A 25,025-nucleotide genomic window follows, 5' to 3' on the forward strand; every position below is an offset into this window, starting at 1 on the left:
CCGCAGAGATTGCAGGGCTTTGGATCACGGCATGCCCTGGTCTCGTGCTCGCCGCCACACGTCTTGCACTTGACCACTGTGCAGGCTGTGGCTAAGTGACCTAACTCACCGCAGTTCCTGCACAGCTTGAGCATGCCGTAATAAAACACCACCCCCCTGTGTCTCCCCAGCGTGATGGAGCTGGGGATGTGGCATACCCCCCCTGGTGCAGAGGGGTCGGGTTTGAGTTGGACCAGCCATTTCCTGGCTCCGGTCCAGACTCCATCCTCATCAAGGACTCTCCGGGCTTCGGATTTAACAAGACCATACCTGCCCAACCACGTACTCACGTCGTGGTCCTGTACAGCCTCATTATAGAACTGTACAGTGACCACCTTGTTTTCCGTGTCGGACAGGGGCTCTACATCGAAATTACTGAGGGGGGCCTTACCCTTCCCCTCTCTATAGAGGTTCCAGAACCTCTCCAGGATATTTGCAGTCCTAAAACTTATCTCAAAGATATCTGCATTACCCGGAACCTTCACCAGGCAGTTCAGGTCGCCAGGCACAAAGCCCATAGCTCGCTGGAGCACTGCCCGGCTAAATTCTAGGCAGATCAAACCTGTCACTCTCCTGTTGCTGTTTGGGGCAGCGGCATTGCTTGCCCCCCCAGTAGCTGCTAGCTCAGCGGCGCCCCTTACGGCTGCGCCCTTCGCCCTCTTGTGCCACCTGGGGGGGGCCACTAGCACCGCTGCCCCCTTCTCCGCTGTTCTGGAAGGTCATCCGGACGGCGTTGTGGCGTCGGACTCCTGGCTGCACTCCCGAAGCCATCCTCCCTCTCCCTCAGGCCGGACCTAAGCAGGTAAAGGGAAGAAGCACAGGTACAGCGCTAAGCGGTTGCTGGTCCGTCCTAGGGGGACCAAACGTTGCCGCACCAAGGGAGCTGGTCGGAGATCAGCTCCGCAAGGCGCAGTGGGACCTCCCTTCCGGCAGATGGCGCCAGGCGTTGATCCAAGTAGCTGGTCTCACTGGATCCGGGCACCGCCGCCGTCGTTGGGGGGAGGTCCTCGGGTCCCCCTGTCTGCCTGCTCCTCGGCCTCGTCCTCCGGGTCCACCTGATGGTCCTGCTGCGGTCTGGAGAGCAAGAGAGGAGAGCCAGGAAGCGAGGGCGAGGACTCGGCAAAGCTGGGATGGCCCGGAGAGCGAGCCGCTACGGGCCTTCTCTCCGGGCGGCGCTGAACTCCCCTCTGGTCTCCGGCGATGAACGTTCCGCAGCAGTGGTGTGGTCCCCGGATGGCGGGAGTCTTCTGGCAGGGGTCCTCCTAGCACTGTCCTGGCTTCGGCGTTGGGGATTCAGCAGGCCGCGGTCACGCCACTGGTACCTGCCTAGCCCCAACGCTGTAAGGTCCGGCCTGGTCCGCCGGTCCGATGCAGTGGACACAGCCACGGTCAAGCCACTGGTACTGCGCCACTACACCAGACCTTCAGAGAGAGAGAGAGAGGAAGTAGAAGGAGAGACAGAGAAAGAGAGAGGGACGTCTGCTCCGATTACACACCACAAATCCACGAGCCCACTGTCCTCAACTAGATAGCCAGTAGAGGGCAGTAGACTCGTGAACAAATGAAGAGAAACCTGAGCACACGTCCATGCGTTGACACATTGTAATTAAGTTGGCAACTCACTCCAAACCAGCTGTGTGTTAATACTGAGAGAGTTAATTTAGCCAAAGTGAAAATGCATGACAGTTTGGCAGTTTTGTCTGTAAGCGTTTAAAAGGTGCAGGAATCGTAGGCTTACTAATCGTGTGCTTCTAAAGCGGATGTAGTCAAATGTAAACACAATTCCACCAAAAGTTTCATCAGAGGTATTTATATTTCCCCCGTGGCAAACGATTGACGCAGGGCCTTTTACGCCCCGCAGTGGTATAAAATCAGAACTGCATGTGGTTAGGTATAAGGCTGTCAAAAGTGCCATGAAAATGAGTTCGAATATTAGCTTTTGTAATTAGTTAGAATTCGAATATCATTTGCCTATAATTCACAAAAATAAGCTGCTTATTGTCGGGCGCAGTATGCACGTGACGCTCCCTCTAAACTGGCCTATGCGTTATTTTCCACAAGCGGGCAGTAGAATAGAGAACATAGTGTCGTGTCTAGGAATCGACAGAATTCAAAGTCCAATCTCTAATTTGTAGAAAACAACTTCACGAGGGAAAAGTCACCACAGCAGCAAGCTCTTCAGAAAAGTCAGACTTTATTCGCACAGGTGCACAAAGCCGGATCAACTCTGCAGAATTGAACCTTGTCAGATTGTCAGTTTTACATCCATTTTATACACTGTGCTCAACATAACTCCTCCTAAAACATTCCTTAAAACATCACCTGACCTTCTTGGCACCACAATGATTTCCTGTTCTTAGGTGATAACATCACTGTGGAAAATTACCTCAACTTTCCCTTAAAAAATATTAGTCTTTATTCTGTAATTTTCCATTGTATTCAGGTTACATAGGGGTCACTGTAAAATATTAGTCCTCTAGCACATATTTATTAGCAGTTGATCAGTTTGAAAATATAAGTGTATGGTTAGTATTTGATTAATGTTCTCTGCTGAGTGAGTAAGTGTGGTTTTTAAGCCTTCTGCATTCTCTTGCTTTTTCTCTACAGTTGATACTGTGGTTTCTTGCGTTTCCATAAGCTCAGCTGCAACTAATGATACAAGTTTATTGGATTACATATTGATTACATGAGTAAATAGTCATACATGTGATGTACTTTTATTATGGAGCATCGAGAGTTTGGAGGAACCAGTTTGATCAACATTGATGGGAGTGCCCTAACTTTGACATGTGATGTCATCACAATCATGGGGAATCCCAAAATTTTCCTACAATAGGTGAACTTTAATACTGGGTTACTACATCTGGGGCCTCATTTATAAAACGTATTTTAGATCAACTGTGTGGTGCGTGCGTAGAAAATCACATCAAAGTAGTGATTTATAAAATTTAAACATCACTCGATTTGACTGTGGAAACGGTCATGGCTCTACGTCAGGTCTTTACTTGACGTATGCAAGCAAGTTCATTTTATAAATGAGCCCCCTTCCGTTTCCGTTTAGCCTAATGCGCAAATGAATAAAGCACTTTTTCGTGGATGTAATTTGCCACAAATCGCATTTATTAATCATAGGGAAATTATTGTTTATAGGAAATCCCTGTTTATTTCTTAACACAAAAACTATTCAAACGGCTAATACCTATAGCCTAAAACAACATAAATTACTTACTCTGTTTAGTTTAACTTCTTTCATCATCAATTAACAATTTAGGCATAATAGTTCCCATGGCAGGCTATGTTTCCTTTCTTTTCTGAAGATTTTGATAAAATTGAACGGATCTGTTGAACGAAGTTAAAAAAGAGACTGGCTAGCGAGGCTAGCTGACCAGTAACGTTAGGTGTCCATGGAGCTGAAAGTATCACCGGAGGTTATTGGCAAGGAAAACCAGACGATCCACTTGCTCTGGGTCCAGGGCAGAACGTTTTTTGTTGACAGAGGAAGTAACGTTAGCACAGGAAATGAACTTTGCGTGCATTAACATGATTCGCCGCATGAAATTAAAGCCTGCATGTTAATTACAATACACGGGATCCAAAACTAATATTTGAATGCTCAAATTTAGGTTCAAACTTTTAAAAAAGAAAGATTTTCGAATAGTTTTCGAACTTAGAATATTTTTTGACAGCCCTAGTCAGGGAAACAACAAACTCATTCATATATTGCAATTAATTTGTCGTTAACCTTCAGTTATAGAGGTAATGATGTGGGGAGTACACTTTGCTTTATATGCAAGGCTGTAGTACTTTTACACCAGAGGTGGCCAACCCTGTTCCTGGAGATCAACAATCCTGTAGGTTTTTAGTCCAACCCAACGCTAAGCACACCCCATTCAACAGCTAGAGATCTCGTGGAGCTGCTAATTAGTTAGTTAGGACTCAGGTGTATCCAGTTAGGCTTGAAATGAAAATCTACCGTCGATCTTCAGCAACCGGGTTGGGGAGCCTTGTCTTATCCGAAAAGTGCCGTTGTGTGTACAGGTTTTTGTTTGAGCCCAGAACCACACAATCTGATTTATGTAATCATAGTATCAATCAAGATATTGATAAATAAAAAAGTATCTTAGTGCGTGGCTAAGATTAAAACCTTCATCTATAAACCAGACTAGTCTTACTTGAAAGAGTACTTCATTCACCATGCATCCATAACTAGTATTTCAGCATGCATGATTCAACAAGACCTACAGTTCAGCAGATCAATGATCAGAAACAATGAACACTTGGAACTTATTCTTCAACCACAAGCAGGCTAACCACTCAGAACACATCCTCTACCTCCATATTCTTTCAGAATCGGAACAGTCATCAATGACAGAGAGAAATTGATCAACATCAATGTTCCCTATCCGTTTCATGCTCAGAAGGAGATGTATTAGCTCATCGTGAGTCATCGTGGGTAGTGTAGGGGAATCAAGATGTTCCCAAAAACAGGTAAAATGACCGTTAGCCCAGGAAGAAGCAGATCAAAAGTTTGTAGTAAAAACAGGAAGATTTATTACGCAGCAGGCTACGGGAACAACTCAGCAAGGAAGTTCAAAATAGTATTGGTGGGTGATCAGATTTATACAGTTCCAGTAGACTGGTATTTGCATATTGTGGAATTATATTGTTGAAAGGGAGCATTGCCTCTGATTGGTGATAGAGGCTGTGCTTCCTTCTGATTGGACCATTCAAATTCAAATCCATCCTACCTATTCAAACAGGTACCATTTACATTGAAATTGAATACAACAGGGGGGCTCAACCCCCTCCCCCCTGGGGCCCAGCGGAAACTTCCCAAATGCAGAATACACAAAACTGTCTGTTTCCCCACAGTAGCAAGACCCAACACTTTCAAAACACATCTCTCAGTTATAAACTATAGAAATGATCCCTGAAACATTCTTAACATTCTAATGGTACTCGCCGGGGGCCCTTCAAATATGCACCTGGTTTCATTTACGGTTGTCTTGGTGGATGCATTACTGCTTCATCAAACTGTGTATAAATACACTGGTGGGCCATACGATTTTGGCTCGTACACCAACAACTGAACACATAATTTCTGTACACATAACAAAGACGCTGAATAGTAGGACACATAGGACTTTTAATGTGCTTTTACGAATCCCCGTTCTGAATGGTCCCAGCAAATAAACCAAGCTACACAACGAATATTCAGCTCATGCAGCTGGAAACGATTACTTCCTTTCATGCCACAGCATAGCAACGCTGTGTAAAGTGAAACATCTGATCAAAAAGTAGTCAATATTCTCCAAAGAATTTAACATCTTTGTGAACTGTTACATAAATTGCCAGTTTTTTCGTCATAGATTTATGGACCCAAAACATAAAGATACATTTGTTTCACAATTCCATAATGCTCCACAATGTATTTTCATATCTCGACACAGTCCTATTTGATTGGTTACAACAGTTTCGTCATAGGCAAAGCGAACCAACAGCAGGCCTTTACTGTACAATTCCAGCACATGAAGAGTAAGTGTTGGTGCCAAGCGGTTGTATCTTTACAATATGTTGAAAACATATTCCTTTTAAAAGCCAAAGAGGAACAAAAAACACATTTAGACCTAGACATTCACAAAGGTTACAAAATAAGAAACACTCGAAAGGAAAACCCTATTCTACAAATCAAGAATTTCTATATCCATAACAACAATGACAAGGACACTAATTATTTTAAGACAAATTAGCATTATTTAACAAAACAACATTAATACTTGTGCTCAGGAGTGGGGTTGAGGAGCAGGTGCCCCTCCTAGGGGGGTGGACTATATGATTAGTTCTTTCCAGTGATCCACCCCCCATTTCTCTCTCGCCAGGGGCCTCATTTATAAAAATGTTCTTAGATTTATACTTGAACTTAGTCTTAAGATCATTTCCGCCAGTGTGCTTATGTTTGATTCATAAAAAATACTGAGCATAAAATACATTGCTTACACAGGTTCTAAGAAGCCCATTTGTAACTTACGCACCTGTTATCTATAAATCTCAAATTAACTTAAAATTGACGGCACCTGAATGTGCCTTACAATCAGGGATTTCCCCTTATATTATTGTGAAACACCAGACCCAAGTGAAGCGAACCGCCACGCACAAACAATCAATAAATAAATACATTTGTTAAAATACCATGTGTGTGTTTATTTAACTTGTGTACTAATATATGCATCAATTAACCATTTTCGTCTGGTAATAATATTTACTATTAACTAGAGATCTAGTAACGGTGACGCATCGTTACAATAATGCTAGCACAAATGAGGGTTTAGTCAGGAATAACCATGGCCCAAAAGAGAAAGGCAAACTTTTTGGAAGACGAGATCACGGCGATGGTAGAGGAGATTGAAGACAGGTAACATGTATTATTCGGTGGACTAAATAGTGGGTTGACAAACAATTAATTCCTCACACTTTTAATTCATAATTCCTATTAAATTGTTCATAAAGCTAATGCAAAGTTCACCACAGGCTTGGACGCATATGCGTCCCAAACTGCAATCCACTTAGGTCAAGTCTAGGCTTTACATTGATGTAAGATCATTTCCAAGTCAAATTAAGGTTTTATAAATAACTACTTATACGTGGTTTTCTGTGTAAGTCATACTTGAGATCAAAATTGATCCTAAGTCCGTTTTATAAATGAGGCCCCAGGTCCTTGTTTCTGCGCCAGTCCAACATTGCACCGTCTTGGAGGAGGTTTTGAATTCTCCTCCGAAGAGTGACCAGGTCCACAGTTGTTTTTTGGTAGACCCTGATGTTCCTTGCCTCCCACAGGACCTGCTTTAAGGTGTTAACTAAACTAGGGAGGACATCGGCAGCAACCTGTTTAGGGAGACAGAGGAAACCACAAGGCCCCAGACCCATCTGGCCACGGAGCACTCCCAAAACAGATGATGGATAGCGCTCAGTCAGGGCAAGATGCCTTCTGTACATAAACACTCGAGTGGGGAGACAGTGATGTGCAGACATCCAGGCTATGTCTCTCTGCTTGTTTGTCAGCTTGGGCATGCCGTTATAAAACACCACGCCCCGATTCTTTCCCAACTTAATTGTGCTGGAGATGTGACACACTCCCCCAACTGCAGAGGGGTCAGGCTTCAGTTGGACCAGCCATTTCCTGGCCCCCGTCCATTCTCCATTCTCATCAAGCACTTTCCTGGCTTCAGATTGTACTTGAACATATCTGCCCAACCACATACTCACATCGTGGTCCTGCACAGCTTCATTATAAAACTGTACAGTGATCACTTTGTTTTGTGTTGGACAGCGGCTCGATGAGAAAAATTACTGAGCAGTACCCTGTGTTTCCCCTCTCTAAAGAGGTTCCAGAACCTCTCCAGGACTCAAAAATATCATCCACAGTGCCTCTCTCGCCTGCACCATTTGCCCTTTGTACCACCAGGGGCCCCTGACTGGTGCTGCTGCTCCCGTCTTCTCTGTTCGCCTTGTAGCACAGGCGGACAGCATTGTGGCGGCGCATCCTTGGCATTGCAGTGGCCATCCTCCCTCTCCCTCAGGCTAGGACCCAGGCTGTAACAATGGAGAAAGGAGGACCGCGCTCAGACGTTGATGGTCCGTCCCAGAGGAACCAGAGATAGGTAGGCTTCAGGGCCCAGACACGGCACCCTCTATTGCCCTAGGGACCTCCTTCCCAGCAGGGGTGCTAGACGTTGTTCCCCAGTTGAGTCAGGGATCGCTCCACCGTCTGAGATGGTCTGCTGGTATCTCTATTTGCCTGTTCCTTGGCCTCATTCTCCAGGGGGCCTGGAGAGCAAAAGAGGGGAGAAAGGAGCAAGGGCGAAGGCGAAGGCCCAGCAACAGCTGGCGTAGCCTGGAGAGCGAACCCCTATGGGCCTTCTCTCCGGGTAGCTCTGTACTCCACTCTGGTGTTGGGCGTTCCGCAGCAGTGGTGTAGGTCCTCAGATGGCAGGAGTCTTCTGGCAGGGGGGCTCCTGAGAGCAGGTCTTTCGTCTGTGAGTGGGGGGTTCGGCAGGTCGTGGTCAAGCCACTGGTACCTGCTTCCCCCCAAACGCTGTCGGGTCCGGCCTGGTCCGCTGGTCAAACACAGCGGTGGTCAAGCCACTGGTACTGCGCTTTTCCACCAGACCTTCAGAGGAGAGGGAGACAGAGAGAGAAAAGGAGAAAAGAAAAGAGAGACACCTGCTCCAATCACACCCCACACACCCCTCGTCTCACAACTAGTAAGCGTGAGATGAAGGATTGGTGCCTGATGAAGGGAAACCCGAGAAACCCGGGCCCCCTCTAGAGCCGTTTGTCCATTTTGGGCTACTGTAGAAACATGGCGGTGCAACATGGCGGCCTCTGTGGAAGAGGACCCACTCCCCAGTGTTGGGGAGTAGTGAACTACATGTAATTAAACTAGTAGTTTAACTACATTTTGCAGTAGCTTGCTGGTAGTTCAACTACATTCATATTTGCATAGTGATTCAAGTAGTTAAATTACTTTCTTGCCATTTTTTGTGTAGTTAACTACTGAAACTACAAACATTTTTGAGCCATATAAGGAAAGAAATTATTTTTAAATTTTATTTTACCTTTGCTTCTCTACTGTAATTGAACTGCCTATGGCCAGCCCCGCCCCCTTTTTTTTCATCTTGACCGCTGTGAAAGCATGCCCAGACAATGCATTCATTAGGCAGCCACCACCACATACTTGACCTTTGTGTAGTGCATGTACAAAAGGGTTCACCATGGCCATACTTGAGCAAATACATGACACTGACTAGCTCCACCGACAAAACGTAAGTTTTTACTTGTGAGCTATGCAAGCCAAGAGTATATACACTCTCTACTACAAAGATGTTAAAAACAAATCTAAGAACACATATAAAGGTGAATGTATTAACATTGACTTTGCTAGCCAATTTAGCAGTTTAGATAAGTTAGCCACATTGTAATGTTACATACAGGCAAGTGATTTAATTCAGTGAACGTTAACGTTAGTCTAATTAAATAAAGTCTGTAGCATTAATTAGTCTGACAACAATTATGTTCTATCGAAAACGAACATGTCGCTAACCAGCTAACGTCAGGTTTGCTGACATAAAGCAAACATTAGCTAACGTTAGCTGACCTAGTCATACTGTTCTCATGATTTATTTTGCCGCCCATACAATATGGCGCAATGCACTTAATCACCTACTATTTGATTACAATCACCTGTGTTTGCTGACTAAGGTGTCTGCAATCAATCCAATACTATGAATAGCTTAGCCAGAATCATTCAAATGAAGGTCTGGCTAGGCTGAGGTTGGCTTGCTGTTCTTTTGCCACCAAAGGTTAATATTGTAACAGCATACAATTGTATTTAAAGTTGATCTGGTGAAATAGAGGGTAATTCTATGGACCACTGTAAATGTCATGCTATTTTATATTAGAAGTTACCTGGCTAATGGAGTAATCCTGCTTGGTGCAATACCCCCACCTGGACTCTAGTTTCTGGAAGGCAGGTGTCTGACTGATGGACATTATATACAAAACCAAAGCTGACATGCCTTGCACTTTCCCATGAATAGTGGGTTTTTTTTTTTTTTTCTTTTTTGGGGGTTATGTATGACCTGTGAACAAGTGGGCACTTTTTGCAATAAACTCAATCGAGTGGCATTTTTCTTCTGGCATGTGACTTTTTTGTATTATACTTTATAATGTCATATCACATGTACATTGTCAATTTGATCATTTTTTTACAAAGTAGTCTGAACTACTTTTTCTAAGTAGCTTTAGTTAACCAAACTAGATTTCTCCCTAGTGTAGCTTTGCTGTAGTTCAACTTCTTCCAATATGAAGTAATTGGTAGCTTGCAAAGCTATGCTTTCAAAGTAGCTTCCCCAACACTGCCGCTCCCTATGTAGATATAAAGGGCTCATTCTAAGGTAACGAAAACACAACGATTCTTATTTTCATGAGATTATACACTAATTAAAACATAGCCTACTTATGAATATTATATTCAATGTCTGCCAAGTCCGTTCCGCTAGATGCCACTAAATTCTACACACTGCACCTTTAAATTGCCTTCGATATAAACACTAAATATTGGCTAACTAAAACATAATGCAGTATAGGTGTATCTCCATTGTAATATAACTTGCATAAATAATCTTCAACCGTTAGTAAAGTAACCACTCAGAACGCATCTCCTTCTTCCGAGTTCTTCACAAAATCGGAACGGTCATCAAAGATAGAGAGCGGTTGATTTAAATCAACGCACTCTATCCACTTCGCGCTCAGAAGAAGACGCATTGCCTCGTCATTGTGGGTAGCGAGACCAAACACTTTCGAAACGCATTTCTCAGTTGTAAACTATAGAAATGATCCCTGAAAGTATAGTCTTAATTTACTCATGTTACTCGTCAGCACCCTTTAAAGTATCAACTGGTTTCACCTACGGTTGCCCTGACTGATGCCCTGGACGGTTTCACCAAAGTCTATAAACACAGCAGTGTGCATCCGTGTGCTATCCATGCTTTGACACATTGTAATTCAATTGGCAACTCACTCCAAACCAGCTGTGTTAATACTGAGGGAGTTTATTTAGTGAAAATGCATGAGAGTTTGGCAGTTTTGTCTGTAAGCGTTTAAACGGTGCAGGAATCGTAGGCTTACTAATCGTGTGCTTCTAAAGAGGATGTAGTCAAATGTAAACACAATTCCACCAAAAGTTTCATCAAAGGCATTTATATTTCCCCCGTGGCAAACGATTGACGCAGGGCCTTTAACGCCCCGCAGTGGTTAGGTATTTCCCAGTAAGAATTACACTGGCAAAGCTTAATCCAAGATATGAAAATAATTCAAAATCATCAGCTTCCTTTTGCTGATAACTAGTAGCTTTCATCATTGTGCTGCACGCAACGCATATTCTACAAGTAAACATTTTTTTCAGCAGTTTGGCTGGCCAACATTTTAAAGTCCCTTGCATAGTCAGGGAAACAACAAACTCATTCATATATCGCAGTTAATTTGTAGTTAACATTCAGCAATAGATGTCACGATGTGGGGAGTACACTTTGCTTTATATGCAAAGCTGTAGTACTTTTACACCTGAGGTGGCCAATCCTGTTCCTGGAGATCTACAATCCTGTAGGGTTTTAGTCCAACCCAATCCTAAGCGCACCCCATGCAACAGCTAAAGATCTCGTGGAGCTGCTAATTAGTTAGTTAGTTAGGATTCAGGTGTGTCCAGTTAGGCTTGAAATTAATATCTACCGTAGAACTTCAGCAACCGGGTTGGAGAGCCATGTCTTATCCGAAAAGCGCCGTTGCGTATACAGGTTCTTGTTTGAGCCCAGAACCACACAATCTGATTTATGTAATCATAGTATCAATCAAGATATTGATAAGTCAAATAGTTAAAACCTTCATCTATAAATTAACCAAGTCTTACTTGAAAGCATACTTCATTCGCCACGTATCCGTAATTAATTTTTCAGCATACATGATTCAACAAGACCAACAGTTCCATCAGATCATCAATCAAAACAAAAAAACGGACATTTAAAACTCAATTTTTTGACACAAGCAGGTTAACCACTCAGAACGCATCCCCTACCTCCGTATTCTTTTCAGAATCGGAACGGTCATCAATAATAAAAAGCAATTGATCAAATCAACACTTTCTATTCGCTTCACGCTCAGAAGGGAATGCATTATCTCGTCATTGTGGGTAGCGAGACCAAACACTTTCGAAACGCATTTCTGAGTTGTAAACTATAGAAATGATCCCTGAAAGTATAGTCTTAATTTACTCATGTTACTCGTCAGGACCCTTTAAAGTATCAACTGGTTTCACCTACGGTTGCCCTGACTGATGCCCTGACGGTTTCACCAAACTCTATAAACACAGCAGTGCGCATCCGTGTGCTATCCATGCTTTGACACATTGTAATTCAATTGGCAACTCACTCCAAACCAGCTGTGTTAATACTGAGGGAGTTTATTTAGTGAAAATGCATGACAGTTTGGCAGTTTTGTCTGTAAGCGTTTAAAAGGTGCAGGAATCGTAGGCTTACTAATCGTGTGCTTCTAAAGAGGATGTAGTCAAATGTAAACACAATTCCACCAAAAGTTTCATCAAAGGCATTTATATTTCCCCCGTGGCAAACGATTGACGCAGGGCCTTTAACGCCCCGCAGTGGTTAGGTATTTCCCAGTAAGAATTACACTGGCAAAGCTTAATCCAAGATATGAAAAGAATTCAAAATCATCAGCTTCCTTTTGCTGATAACTAGTAGCTTTCATCGTTGTACTGCACGCAACGCATATTCTACAAATAAACATTTTTTTCAGCAGTTTTGGCTGGCCAACATTTTAAAGTCCCTTGCATAGTCAGGGAAACAACAAACTCATTCATATATCGCAGTTAATTTGTAGTTAACATTCAGCAATAGATGTCACGATGTGGGGAGTACACTTTGCTTTATATGCAAAGCTGTAGTACTTTTACACCTGAGGTGGCCAATCCTGTTCCTGGAGATCTACAATCCTGTAGGGTTTTAGTCCAACCCAACCCTAAGCGCACCCCATTCAACAGCTAAAGATCTCGTGGAGCTGCTAATTAGTTAGTTAGTTAGGATTCAGGTGTGTCCAGTTAGGCTTGAAATGAATATCTACCGTAGAACTTCAGCAACCGGGTTGGAGAGCCATGTCTTATCCGAAAAGCGCCGTTGCGTATACAGGTTCTTGTTTGAGCCCAGAACCACACAATCTGATTTATGTAATCATAGTATCAATCAACATATTGATAAGTCAAATAGTTAAAACCTTCATCTATAAATTAACCAAGTCTTACTTGAAAGCATACTTCATTCGCCACGTATCCGTAATTAATTTTTCAGCATACATGATTCAACAAGACCAACAGTTCCATCAGATCATCGATCAAAACAAAAAAACGGACATTTAAAACTCAATTTTTTGACACAAGCAGGTTAACCACTCAGAACGCATCCCCTACCTCTGTATTCTTTTCAGAATCGGAACGGTCATCAATAATAAAAAGCAATTGATCAAATCAACACTTTCTATTCGCTTCACGCTCAGAAGGAAATGCATTATCTCGTCATTGTGGGTAGCGAGACCAAACACTTTCGAAACGCATTTCTGAGTTGTAAACTATAGAAATGATCCCTGAAAGTATAGTCTTAATTTACTCATGTTACTCGTCAGGACCCTTTAAAGTATCAACTGGTTTCACCTACGGTTGCCCTGACTGATGCCCTGACGGTTTCACCAAACTCTATAAACACAGCAGTGCGCATCCCTGTGCTATCCATGCTTTGACACATTGTAATTCAATTGGCAACTCACTCCAAACCAGCTGTGTTAATACTGAGGGAGTTTATTTAGTGAAAATGCATGACAGTTTGGCAGTTTTGTCTGTAAGCGTTTAAAAGGTGCAGGAATCGTAGGCTTACTAATCGTGTGCTTCTAAAGAGGATGTAGTCAAATGTAAACACAATTCCACCAAAAGTTTCATCAAAGGCATTTATATTTCCCCCGTGGCAAACGATTGACGCAGGGCCTTAACGCCCGCAGTGGTTAGGTATTTCCCAGTAAGAATTACACTGGCAAAGCTTAATCCAAGATATGAAAAGAATTCAAAATCATCAGCTTCCTTTTGCTGATAACTAGTAGCTTTCATCGTTGTACTGCACGCAACGCATATTCTACAAATAAACATTTTTTTCAGCAGTTTTGGCTGGCCAACATTTTAAAGTCCCTTGCATAGTCAGGGAAACAACAAACTCATTCATATATCGCAGTTAATTTGTAGTTAACATTCAGCAATAGATGTCACGATGTGGGGAGTACACTTTGCTTTATATGCAAAGCTGTAGTACTTTTACACCTGAGGTGGCCAATCCTGTTCCTGGAGATCTACAATCCTGTAGGGTTTTAGTCCAACCCAACCCTAAGCGCACCCCATTCAACAGCTAAAGATCTCGTGGAGCTGCTAATTAGTTAGTTAGTTAGGATTCAGGTGTGTCCAGTTAGGCTTGAAATGAATATCTACCGTAGAACTTCAGCAACCGGGTTGGAGAGCCATGTCTTATCCGAAAAGCGCCGTTGCGTATACAGGTTCTTGTTTGAGCCCAGAACCACACAATCTGATTTATGTAATCATAGTATCAATCAAGATATTGATAAGTCAAATAGTTAAAACCTTCATCTATAAATTAACCAAGTCTTACTTGAAAGCATACTTCACTCGCCACGTATCCGTAATTAATTTTTCAGCATACATGATTCAACAAGACCAACAGTTCCATCAGATCATCGATCAAAACAAAAAAACAGACATTTAAAACTCAATTTTTTGACACAAGCAGGTTAACCACTCAGAACGCATCCCCTACCTCCTTATTCTTTTCAGAATCGGAACGGTCATCAATAATAAAAAGCAATTGATCAAATCAACACTTTCTATTCGCTTCACGCTCAGAAGGGAATGCATTATCTCGTCATTGTGGGTAGCGAGACCAAACACTTTCAAAACGCATTTCTCAGTTATAATGTATCTTTAATGGTTGTAATAAACATTTTACATTTTTTTAAAACATTACTTTTCCTTTTTTCTTTAAAAAATCAAAACAGAAACCATAACACATTTAAACATAGACATTTACAAAGTTACGAAACAATAACACTCAAAGGATAACATAAAGACAATTTAGAAATCTATGATACATATATCAATAATAACACTCAAAACACAATAATTATTTTAAGAGACTACTATAAATAACATATATTTAAAAAAAGTACGTGCGCTCGGGGTGGTGTGCTGAGCAAGTGCCCCTCGTGGGGGGGTGGACTATATGATAAGTTCTTTCCAGTGGTCCACCCCCCATTTCTCTCTCGCCAGGTCCTTGTTTTTCCGGAAGTCCACCAAAACGCCGTCCTGGAGGAGGTTTTGAATCCTCCTCCGGAGAGTGACCAGGTCCACAATTGTTTTTTGGTAGACCTTGATGTTTCTTGTCTCCCACAGGACCTGCCGGACGGTGTTAATGATCCCCCACTGACGCTGGAGCTCCATGGTCTTGAGTCCCCCTCGGGGACCGTAGAGGACGCTCTCAGCCGTCAGGGAGGACATCGGCAGCAACCTGTTATGGGAGACAGAGGAAACAACAAGGCCCCAGACCCGCCTAGCCACGGTGCACTCCCAGAACAGATGGTAATTGTGTTCTGAGTCAGTGCAACCGTGGGGGCAGCGCTCAGTGAGGGCTAAGTGCCGGCGATACATAAACACTCTTGTGGGGAGACACCCGTGAGCTGTCATCCAGGCAATGTCTTTTTGCTTGTTAGTAAGACACTTGTGTGTTACATTTGCCCAGATGACTTGCGGGTCCCGGGCCGGCCCTGACCTCGGGAGCGTGACGGTCTCTTTTGATCTTAAATGAGCCATTATGATTTTATAGCTCCACGAGGTCAGGCCAGCCCCGGGCAATCCCGTCCTGAAAGCAAAGTCCCTCAGGGCCTGATAGACATAAGGGGGGTCCCAGCTATATGGTGTGGTGAGGTCCAGCACACCCAGGCCCATTGTCCGCAGGAAGGGGGTGGCATAGTACCTAGCGAAGGCACCAGAGGCCTTTCCCACCTTCCCGACGTTCTGGACCAGGGCGGCCAGACCTTGCACCATCAAGATGGTGACTATGTCCGGGACCCCCCGCCCCCCATTCCTCTCCTCTTTGAGGAGGGTGACTCTACTCAATTTCTCCATATTACTCCCCCAGACAAAGCGGAAGGCCAACCTAGCTATTTGTTTGCTGGTGGCCTTGTCTGGGGGAAACACCCTCCCCACATAGAGAAGAATGGGCAGGACAATTGCCTTCAGGACGAGGATCTTACCCGCCATGGTCAGGGGCCGTGCACTCCAACTCCGGGTTTTGTTTTGGACGTGGCGTAGGGCTCCCTCCCAGCTCATTCACCCTCCTCCGTCAGCCTGGAAGGTCACCCCCAAGAGCTTGATGTTATTTCTGCGTACAGGGAAGGAAACGGTTAGAGGCTCACTATAATGAGGAGACAGAAACAGTTCGCTCTTGTCCCTGTTGACCAGGGCGCCAGTGGCCACACAGAAGTCGTCCAACACCTTGGTGGCACAAGCGATGGAGCAACTATCTGTGGCGACGATGGTGATGTCGTCCATGTACGCCATCACCTTTAGCCGCTCTCCTCTAGCCCCCGGCAGCGGGTAACCCGCCATTCCGGGGCTGGCCCTGATGGCCTGGAGAAACGGTTCCAGGTAGATGACGTACAGGAGAGATGCTAGAGGGCACCCCTGCCTGACGCCAGACCTGATGGCAAACGGGGCAGAGGGCTGCCTGTTGACAACCACTCTGCCCGTTATGTCAATCAGGCAGATCTTTATCCAACGCCGGAGGGGGCCAGGGATGTTCATTCTCTCTAGCACTCTCTCCAGGCACACATGACTCACCCGGTCAAATGCCTTCTCCTGGTCGAGGCTGAGAAGGCACAAGGGGGACCGCCGCTCCCCGGAGTGGATGATTAAATCCCTCACGAGGAGCAGGTTGTCGTTAATGGACCTCCCCTGCACGCTGCAGGTCTGGTCCGGTCCGATCACCGATGTAATCAGGCCTTGGAACCTCCTCATCAGCGCCTTCGCCATGATCTTATAGTCGACTGAGAGGAGGTTGATCGGCCGCCAGTTGCGGAGGTCCTTCAGGTCCCCCTTCTTTGGGACAAGAGCTACTAAGCTCTGTCTCAGTGAGGCCCCCAACCACCCCTCCCTGTACGCCGCTCTGAAAACTTCAGCCACGTCCTCCTTCAGGAGATCCCAGTAAGTTTGGTAGAACTCGGCTGGGATTCCGTCAGGACCCGGAGCTTTATGTTGGTTGAGGGAGAGCACGGCCCGGGTGAGCTCCTCGGTGCTCAACTCCGAGTCCATCCGCTCGTCACCCAGACGTCTGTCAAGGCCGCCCAGGAAGGTGTCCATGAGAGCCCCATCGGAGGGCCTCTCACTATAGAGGCCCCCGTAGAACTCCCGGGCCACCTCCCGAACCTCCGCCTCTTCAGACACCACCACACCTCTGTTGTTATAGAGAGACAAGATGTTATTAGTCTTAGACCGCGCCCGGCGGAAGAAAAACCGTGTGCACTTCTCATCCTCCTCGAGGCCCTGGAGTTTGGAGCGGAAAGTAAATTTTTCCCGCTCTTCCCGGTAGAGGGTGGTGGGCTCTGCCGAGTCCGTGCGATCTCACTGCTAACATCCAGGCCTCGGGACTGGAGGAGGCTCAGTCTCTGGAGGGCAGCATTGTGTTGTACAAAAACTGCCCTCCTTTCCTTCGCCTTCCTCCGCCCGACTGCCTGGAAGTAGCCTCGCACTCGCTCCTTCACCATCTCCCACCACTCCACCGGGGAGTCAAAGAGGTGTTTCAGACTCACCCACTCCAGGTAACGTCTCGAGAAGGAGAGTCGCACCTGGGAGTCTTGGAGATGGCTGATATTCATCCGCCAGAGCCCCTTACCCACGGTTATAGACTTCTTCCAGGTCAGGGACACGGTCACCATGTGGTGGTCCGAGAAGTGCACCGCCTGGATGGAATAAGCGGGCACCCCCAGGCCTGGTTATCAGTTATAAACTATAGAAATGATCCCTGAAAGTATAGTCTTAACGTTGCAATGGTACTCGCCGGGGTCCTTTCAAATATGCAACTGGTTTCATTTACGGTAGTCTTGACCGATGCATTTCTGTTTCATCAAACTGTGTTTATATAAATACACCGGTGGGACACACGATTTTGGCTCGTACACCACCAACCGAACACGTAATTTCTGTACACATAACAAAGACGCTGAATAGTAGTTAACACATAGGACTTCTAATGTGCTTTTACGTATCCCCGTTGTGAATGATGCCAGCAAATAAACCAAGCTACACGAAAAGAAATCAGCATCAAGGCCTAAAACAACCCATTTTGGGAATTTTAGTAAAATGGCCATATCAAACACATTCTTTTAAACTAAATTGTTTAGAATAAAATCGAAACGAAAACATTTTATTAAAAAATAGGGGAAAAGTGTTTGGTTCTTTGACTATTAAATATTCTGTGGGAAAATGCTCTGTCTACATTTTTTGAACTGGAAAACTAAATTCAATTAAAATAAAATAATGTGCTAATATGAACCGAGGTTCGTCTGTTTTTATTTTCGGTACTAACCGTCAGCTGTTTTTGGTAAACTGGATTTTTCCACACTAATCTTTATCCAACTAAATTCTCAGCTCACTGGCTTATCCTTCACGAACGACCGTTCTCATTTCACTAGTTAGCAAGCTGAACCGAACGTTCGGCCGTGTTTCAGTTCAGTGAATGGGACTATGCAGTCGGAGCTGCGGTCAAGCACTAAACGATTCGGAGCAGAGGCGTACTAGGGGGGTGACACCAGTCGAGGGGGGTGACACCGAAATGACTGACAATAAATTTTTTGTGCAGTGTTTTGTGTAGCGACGGGATGAACAGCTAATTTTTCCTTTACTGCCGGTTGATTTAATTAGCGGTATTAATGTGAGGAGAAGCGCTTTGTCGTTTGAATGTATAACACGCAATTCCTCGCGCCCACACCGCCAGCTGAGCACCCCCCGCCCCGACAATTTCTTCACACTGAACTAGTTACTCTCCAGGCACCGATTTCTTTCCTGAGTCCAACAAAAGATATAAGATTTATTTCACTTCACTTTGGTCCGCATGGTTTTACGTCACAGTACTCATAACTGCTTATACGAGCACACCCGCTCATGAATGTTTCAACCGATGTTTCAGAATACGTAGAGTATTAAACCATGACCTAGGATTACAAGAATTCATCGTCATTTTTGTTTTTTTCCCCCCAAAAATCATATTGTTGTTTTGATATTATTACTATTAATATTACTAATAATAATGTTACTTGCCATAACATTCTTGTGTCCATTGCTTATGGTGATTAATGCTGACCAATAAATGATAAGTAATAAAGTTGGCACTTGTTGCTCTTAAATAAAAATGCTATTATGCTGATTCCACCATATCAGTATTTTGACTGCATTGTTATTTTGACAATGCTACTAATAGCCTGCTGTTATTAAAAATATTGTATTATTAGTTGTAGCATTATGATGATGCTGATGATAATGAAGAGTAAGCACAAATGAAAAAAATAGGCCAACATAAATAATGAAAATAACTTTATATATTTAACTTACTCTTAAATTATTTTTGAGACGATGCTATGGTGCCGATTAAGGTGCAGTGGTGATGGTGAACATGATAAACATGTCAACTACAAAGCTGACGGCCGTCAAAATAATACCAACTAATTTAGCCACAGATTTTACATACTTTTGTGTTGTATCTACTTATTATTTATTGGCTACATTCATAGTTCAATGTGCTCAATAAGCGAAAAAATTGGCTGTGTACAGTGGATAGCTCAAACATCATGTACGTGCATACAGAAATTTTTTTGTAGAATATTGCTATGGCACTGAACTGCTAGTTTGTTCACTAAATTCACAATATGGACTATCCCTTTGAAAATTTCCTGGAGCACACAACCAAAAACTGTCTTCTGATTTCTAAAACATCTTTACCTGATTTTCAGAATGCCACTGATACAAGTCTATTGCTTGCAGACCATCTTCTTCAAAACTTTTAACCAGGAACAACTTTTTTTTCTTTTCTTTTTTACAAATGTAGTGCGTATATCCATGGTTTACTATGGTTTATTACTTTTCACCACAGTACTGTATAAGAATTATATACAGTTATTAATTATATACAGTTATTAATTATATACAATTATACAGTTAAGCCCCTATTTAACGGGCCTCAGAAGTCTGACGCAACGCCGAGCAAAACTTGTGGAGGAAAAATACATTTGTGCTTGGAGAATGCAAACTGTTGGTGTTAGTGGAAACTTACTATTAGTAAAATAACATGTATCAGGTGGACATTGCTATTATTGCTATATGTTCTGGGAGTACTAATAAATGTAATTGAATTTGTTTAAACAACTGTTCTCAGCAGCTATGTCCAGTATATGCTACCAGCTGCACTCTGGCTGCGGGTGAAACTGCTTATCACATTATATGACGCAAAAGAAAATACATAAAGATCATTGTGAACTGCTTTTCCTCTGAGAATTAGGCTACTAATGCTAGTGCTTCTCTCTATGATATCATGTGTTAAACCTTGATTGAAGTTTCCGTGTAAAACGGAATTATTCTTCGACAGATTGGGAGTTTCACATAACCGTCCCTGTCACAGTCTGTGATTTAAACTGATGTTTAAAACTTTATCCATACACCACTGCTGCAATTTTTTTTTTTTTTTTACATCACAGCTAGCCTTGCGGCTTTTCAAACTGGTCAATGCTACCGTTAGCCACCAAATAAATTTAAAGAACGCACTCGGAAATTACTAACGAGAACAGCAACGATAATAACAAAGATATATTACAGTGATATGTACAACGGTACAAAACTTTTTTAAAACTAAAAAATGTTTGAAACTAATAAATAAATTATTTTGAAGGGATTAGGAAAACGGCATTAATTCATGAAGCGTTCCATATTTTTTCCTCCCCACGGTAATTTTCCATGAACCGTTTGCATTCTCTGTGAACAAATGTATTTTTTCTCCACGGCAGGATTGCCTATTAGGATGTACTGTCTTATGCCTGGACGAAACAGAGAAGAACGTGCGGTGGCCCCATAGATAGAGCGCAGGCAAAAGTCTCTGTTCCGTGTTCCATTTGTACCAACTTGGCGGCCAATCGGAGGCCGCCCTTGTTTCAATTTCTCCAGTTTACATGCTTTTTGCGCCCAATCGGGAGGCTCGCTTGTTTCAATTTCGTCACGTGGTATCGGCTCGCTCTTCCGCCGTTTCAAATGGCACTTCAGGAAGTGCCGTAGATCACCGGAGTTATGCGACAGGAGCGCGTTTTTACTAAGTGTTTGAATTAATTTTACATTAAAAATATTGAAACGTTCATATTTACGCGTTCGCGGTGTTTAGAACTGGCTAGCCAGTCGGCTGTCACGCCGTTTTCTCTCTTTTAAAAGCAGCGTAAGCGTTTATATCGTCAAAACGGCAGCTAGCTATATTAGCTATCGCCTGTTTCAGTAAGTTTTTGAATGAACTTTACATTAAAAATACAGAATCGTTCACAGCTGGTTGTTATGCTGTTTTTCTCTCTCTTTTAAATGCAACATAAGCGTTTACATCAACTAGTAATAAAAGTGAACATAATAAGAAAGCATAAATTCATAGAATTACAGCACCAGCACATTGTGCATGTCTATATATATATAATTGGTTTTTTTTAACCAGTCATAAATATTTCAATATTTCGTATGACAAAGCTGGCGTGTACCCTTTTTCGTTTTTACGGCAAAACGTTCTCTTGCCTGAATCAGCGTGTCACATTAGCCATTTGAAGCGGTTTTCTTTGCCAGTTAATACGAATGATGTAATTGCTATTTCATTTCAGTGCAGCAGGCAAACGTGGTCCATGAATTACAACAGTGTCGCTAGCTGCGGTTTTTCAAAGGCTTGTCAACGACTAAGGGCACCTCGGTAGCTCTTTTAAAACGACATTTAAAATAAAGTAAATACAACAAATGAATGAAAATTCTCTGCGTAACTTCCCATGTGCAAGAAGCTTATGATAAGCGTATGTTTTCCTGTGTACACAGCACTATGCGAAACAAACTAACCGTGTAAGCGCTACAGTGAAGCGCGTCTGTCGGCGTATGCGATTGACTGACTGATTGTTTCAGACAAGTTCTCGCCTGTGAGTGCTGTACTGTTCTGAAATCAAACTCCAACCCAGCAAAGTAGTATATGAATTCTTTAGCGAGCTTGTTAGACTTCAGTTGTGCACGTTTCTCCCTCGGCTGCCGCAGCCATCCTCTCGGGCTCTAATAGTCTCACGGTTTTTCCAAGCATAGCCGGCTACCACCGTGAACCACGAGCGCCATCTCGTGGACAAAATAAAGCACTATCAAATTACAACATAAGAAGCATCACATGCATTTATAAGCCATAAACATTACAAGTGCTTGTCTTAATTATTAATACCCTTTCTGTCAAACAGGGAAAACCCGGTCTTCTAGAGACTCGGGGTCCTGGCTGACTCGCGTCCTGGATTTAGGGTTAGGGTTCGGCGAGTCTGGACGAGGACAGCGTAGGGGGTCGACCCATGGGGAAAGGTCACTCGGGCCTGACGCGGGGAGGAAAAATATGGAACGCTTCACGAATTTGCGTGTCATCCTTGCGCCTAAAACAGCGCCATCTTCTCTGTTTCAATTGTTTCATTTGTTCCAATTACACAGCCAATCGGAGGCCGCCCTCGTTTCAATTTCTCCAGTTTACATGCTTTTTGCGCCCAATCGGGAGGCCCGCTTGTTTCAATTTCGTCACGTGGTATCGGCTCTCCCTTCCGCCGTTTCAAATGGCACTTCGGGAAGTGCCGTAGGTGACCGGAGTTATGCGACGGGAGCGCGTTTTTACTAAGTTTTTTAATTAATTTTACATTAAACATATAGAAACGTTCATATTTACGCGTTCGCGGTGTTTAGAACTGGCTAGCCAGCCGGCTGTCACGCCGTTTTTCTCTCTTTTAAAAGCAGCGTAAGCGTTTATATCGTCAAAAACGGCAGCTAGCTATATTAGCTATCACCTGTTTCAGTAAGTTTTTGAATGAACTTTATATTACAAATATTGAAACGTTCATATTTGCGCGTTCGAAATGTTTAGAACTTGGTAGCCAGCTGGCTGTCACGCCGTTTTTCTCTCTTTTAAAAGCAACGTAAGCGTTTAAATCACCTACAATGGCAGCTGCCAATATTAGCTAACGAACGAATGAATTAATAATCAATCATTCAATAACTTTGCAGTTATGTCAGCGCGTTACGTGTGCGCTTTTACCTATGAAATATGTCGTGAGACACATTTGGCATGTCCTGTGCTTCATTTTTCATTATAAAACGTAGCATCCTCTTGCTTGCAATGTGGACATCTGCCTGGCTTGTTAACCAGAATTAGTCACGTTAAACGGTTTCTGGCCAGTTAATTATTAGCTAATACGATTAATTTAATCATTTATGTCCAAAGGTTTAAAGGATGTGCGTGACAGTCCAGCAGACAAACGTTTTACATGAGTTACAACAGCGTAGCTGTGTTTTTGCACAAGTCTGTCAATGAGTAATGGCATCTCAGTGGGTCCTTTAAAAATTCAAGTGTTTAAATTGCATGAAAGGAACTTAAAATGTAAGCACTGCAACGGAGTGTGAGTACATGTGTGTCCGGACACGCCGAGCGACCCCTACAAGTCAAAGGACAGGAGCAGGAATCGAGCGGGTTCCATAAAATATTGCTTTCTGCGGCAGGTGCTCTTGTTGCAATTTTGCAGAGATGAAGAGGAGGGCCGGCCCCAGCCAAAGCGGTCCTTCCTGCCACCGAGGCCTGCATCGCAAAGTTCTGAGGTGAGATGGTGTATCTTTATTGTTTGTGTTTAACGCTGGCTTAAAAGAAGTTGACGCAAAACTAATTGTAACACGTTCTCTTTATTCTGCAGCTGCCGATTCCTGAGTTGCCGTGCGGCCTTCTCGAGGGAACGGCGGGAGCGGATTGGTCGGGTGCTGTATGTATTGTATGAGAAATGTACTGGATCAATAAACACGCACAGATGAAGTGCTAAAAGCCAATAGTGCGTCTGTGAATGCATTCTACTAGCAATAGATCTGTTTAGAATTGACTGTTTGGTTGACATTTCGAGTGGCACATTTACAGACTATTGGTTGCACTGTATTCAACATTCACCTTTGTCCATTTAACTTTACAATTCCTGACATTGCATATTTCAAGTGACCTGGATTCAAACATTCATTACATCATTTACACTGGTTGACATTTGTGACATTTCCTTCATTTATTACGTTACAGGCATTACATTACAGGCATTTGGCAGACGCTCTTATCCAGGGCGATGATTTATTGAACATGTCCTTTCTTTTTTCCCATTTTCCTTGCATGTGAACATGCAAGCAAGCAAATTGGGCCTTTTCCTTCCAGGGGTCACATTCACCTTTTTGCATTCAACTTTACAATTCATGACATTCCTTATTTCAAGTGACCTGGATGCAAACATTCATTACATCATTTACACCGGTTGACATTTCCTTCATTTATTGATTATTAATTTATTATTTTCCCCTTTTCCTTTCATTTGAACATCCAGAGAAGCAAATTGGGCCCTGTACTTCCGGGAGGAACGACCGGGCTTGAACCCGCGACCTCGCGTTCCCGAGTCCTGCTCGCGCCCCCTTTTTCCTCTCCTCCCCCGCGAGCCCCTCCTTTCTCTACAGAGAAGAATGAGCAGTGGCCTTTGCGCCTAAAACAGCGCCATCTTCTCTGTTTCAATTGTTTCATTTGTTCCAATTACACGGCCAATCGGAGGCCGCCCTCGTTTCAATTTCTCCAGCTTACATGCTTTTTGCGCCCAATCGGGAGGCCCGCTTGTTTCAATTTCGTCACGTGGTATCGGCTCTCCCTTCCGCCGTTTCAAATGGCACTTCAGGAAGTGCCGTGAATCCCCGTAGTTCTGCGACATGAGCGCGGTTTTACTAAGTTTTTTAATTAATTTTACATTAAAAATATAGAAACGTTCATATTTACGTGTTCGCGGTGTTTAGAACTGGCTAGCCAGCCGGCTGTCACGCCGTTTTCCTCTCTTTTAAAAGCAGCGTAAGCGTTTATATCGTCAAAAACGGCAGCTAGCTATATTAGCTATCGCCTGTTTCAGTAAGTTTTTGAATGAACTTTATATTAAAAATATTGAAACGTTCATATTTGCGCGTTCGAAATGTTTAGAACTTGCTAGCCAGCTGGCTGTCGCGCCGTTTTTCT

General features: G+C 43.5%; 1 long non-coding RNA gene, 4 other non-coding genes and 2 pseudogenes across 5 annotated transcripts; 1 reads left to right on the top strand and 6 right to left on the bottom strand.

Moving 5' to 3' along the window:
- Positions 1 to 4,348: 4,348 nt before the first annotated feature.
- LOC135247027 (small nucleolar RNA U3) lies at positions 4,349 to 4,547 on the bottom strand (annotated as a pseudogene).
- Positions 4,548 to 10,240: 5,693 nt separating this feature from the next.
- Positions 10,241 to 10,453, bottom strand: LOC135247024 (small nucleolar RNA U3). Its single transcript, XR_010328065.1, has one exon. It is a non-coding gene; the product is annotated as a small nucleolar RNA U3 (small nucleolar RNA).
- Positions 10,454 to 11,645: 1,192 nt separating this feature from the next.
- Positions 11,646 to 11,857, bottom strand: LOC135247022 (small nucleolar RNA U3). Its single transcript, XR_010328064.1, has one exon. It is a non-coding gene; the product is annotated as a small nucleolar RNA U3 (small nucleolar RNA).
- Positions 11,858 to 13,049: 1,192 nt separating this feature from the next.
- Positions 13,050 to 13,261, bottom strand: LOC135247025 (small nucleolar RNA U3). Its single transcript, XR_010328066.1, has one exon. It is a non-coding gene; the product is annotated as a small nucleolar RNA U3 (small nucleolar RNA).
- Positions 13,262 to 14,451: 1,190 nt separating this feature from the next.
- On the bottom strand, positions 14,452 to 14,658 carry LOC135247026 (small nucleolar RNA U3). Its single transcript, XR_010328067.1, has one exon. It is a non-coding gene; the product is annotated as a small nucleolar RNA U3 (small nucleolar RNA).
- Positions 14,659 to 17,621: 2,963 nt separating this feature from the next.
- LOC135247023 (small nucleolar RNA U3) lies at positions 17,622 to 17,748 on the bottom strand (annotated as a pseudogene).
- A 5,040-nt stretch (positions 17,749 to 22,788) lies between these two features.
- Positions 22,789 to 23,824, top strand: LOC135247021 (uncharacterized). Its single transcript, XR_010328063.1, has 2 exons — positions 22,789 to 23,602; positions 23,695 to 23,824. It is a non-coding gene; the product is annotated as an uncharacterized LOC135247021 (long non-coding RNA).
- The last annotated feature ends 1,201 nt before the right edge of the window (positions 23,825 to 25,025 follow it).

Source organism: Anguilla rostrata, unplaced genomic scaffold, assembly GCF_018555375.3.
Source record: "Anguilla rostrata isolate EN2019 unplaced genomic scaffold, ASM1855537v3 scaf1032, whole genome shotgun sequence".
In the NCBI taxonomy this organism is placed as follows: Eukaryota; Metazoa; Chordata; class Actinopteri; order Anguilliformes; family Anguillidae; genus Anguilla; species Anguilla rostrata.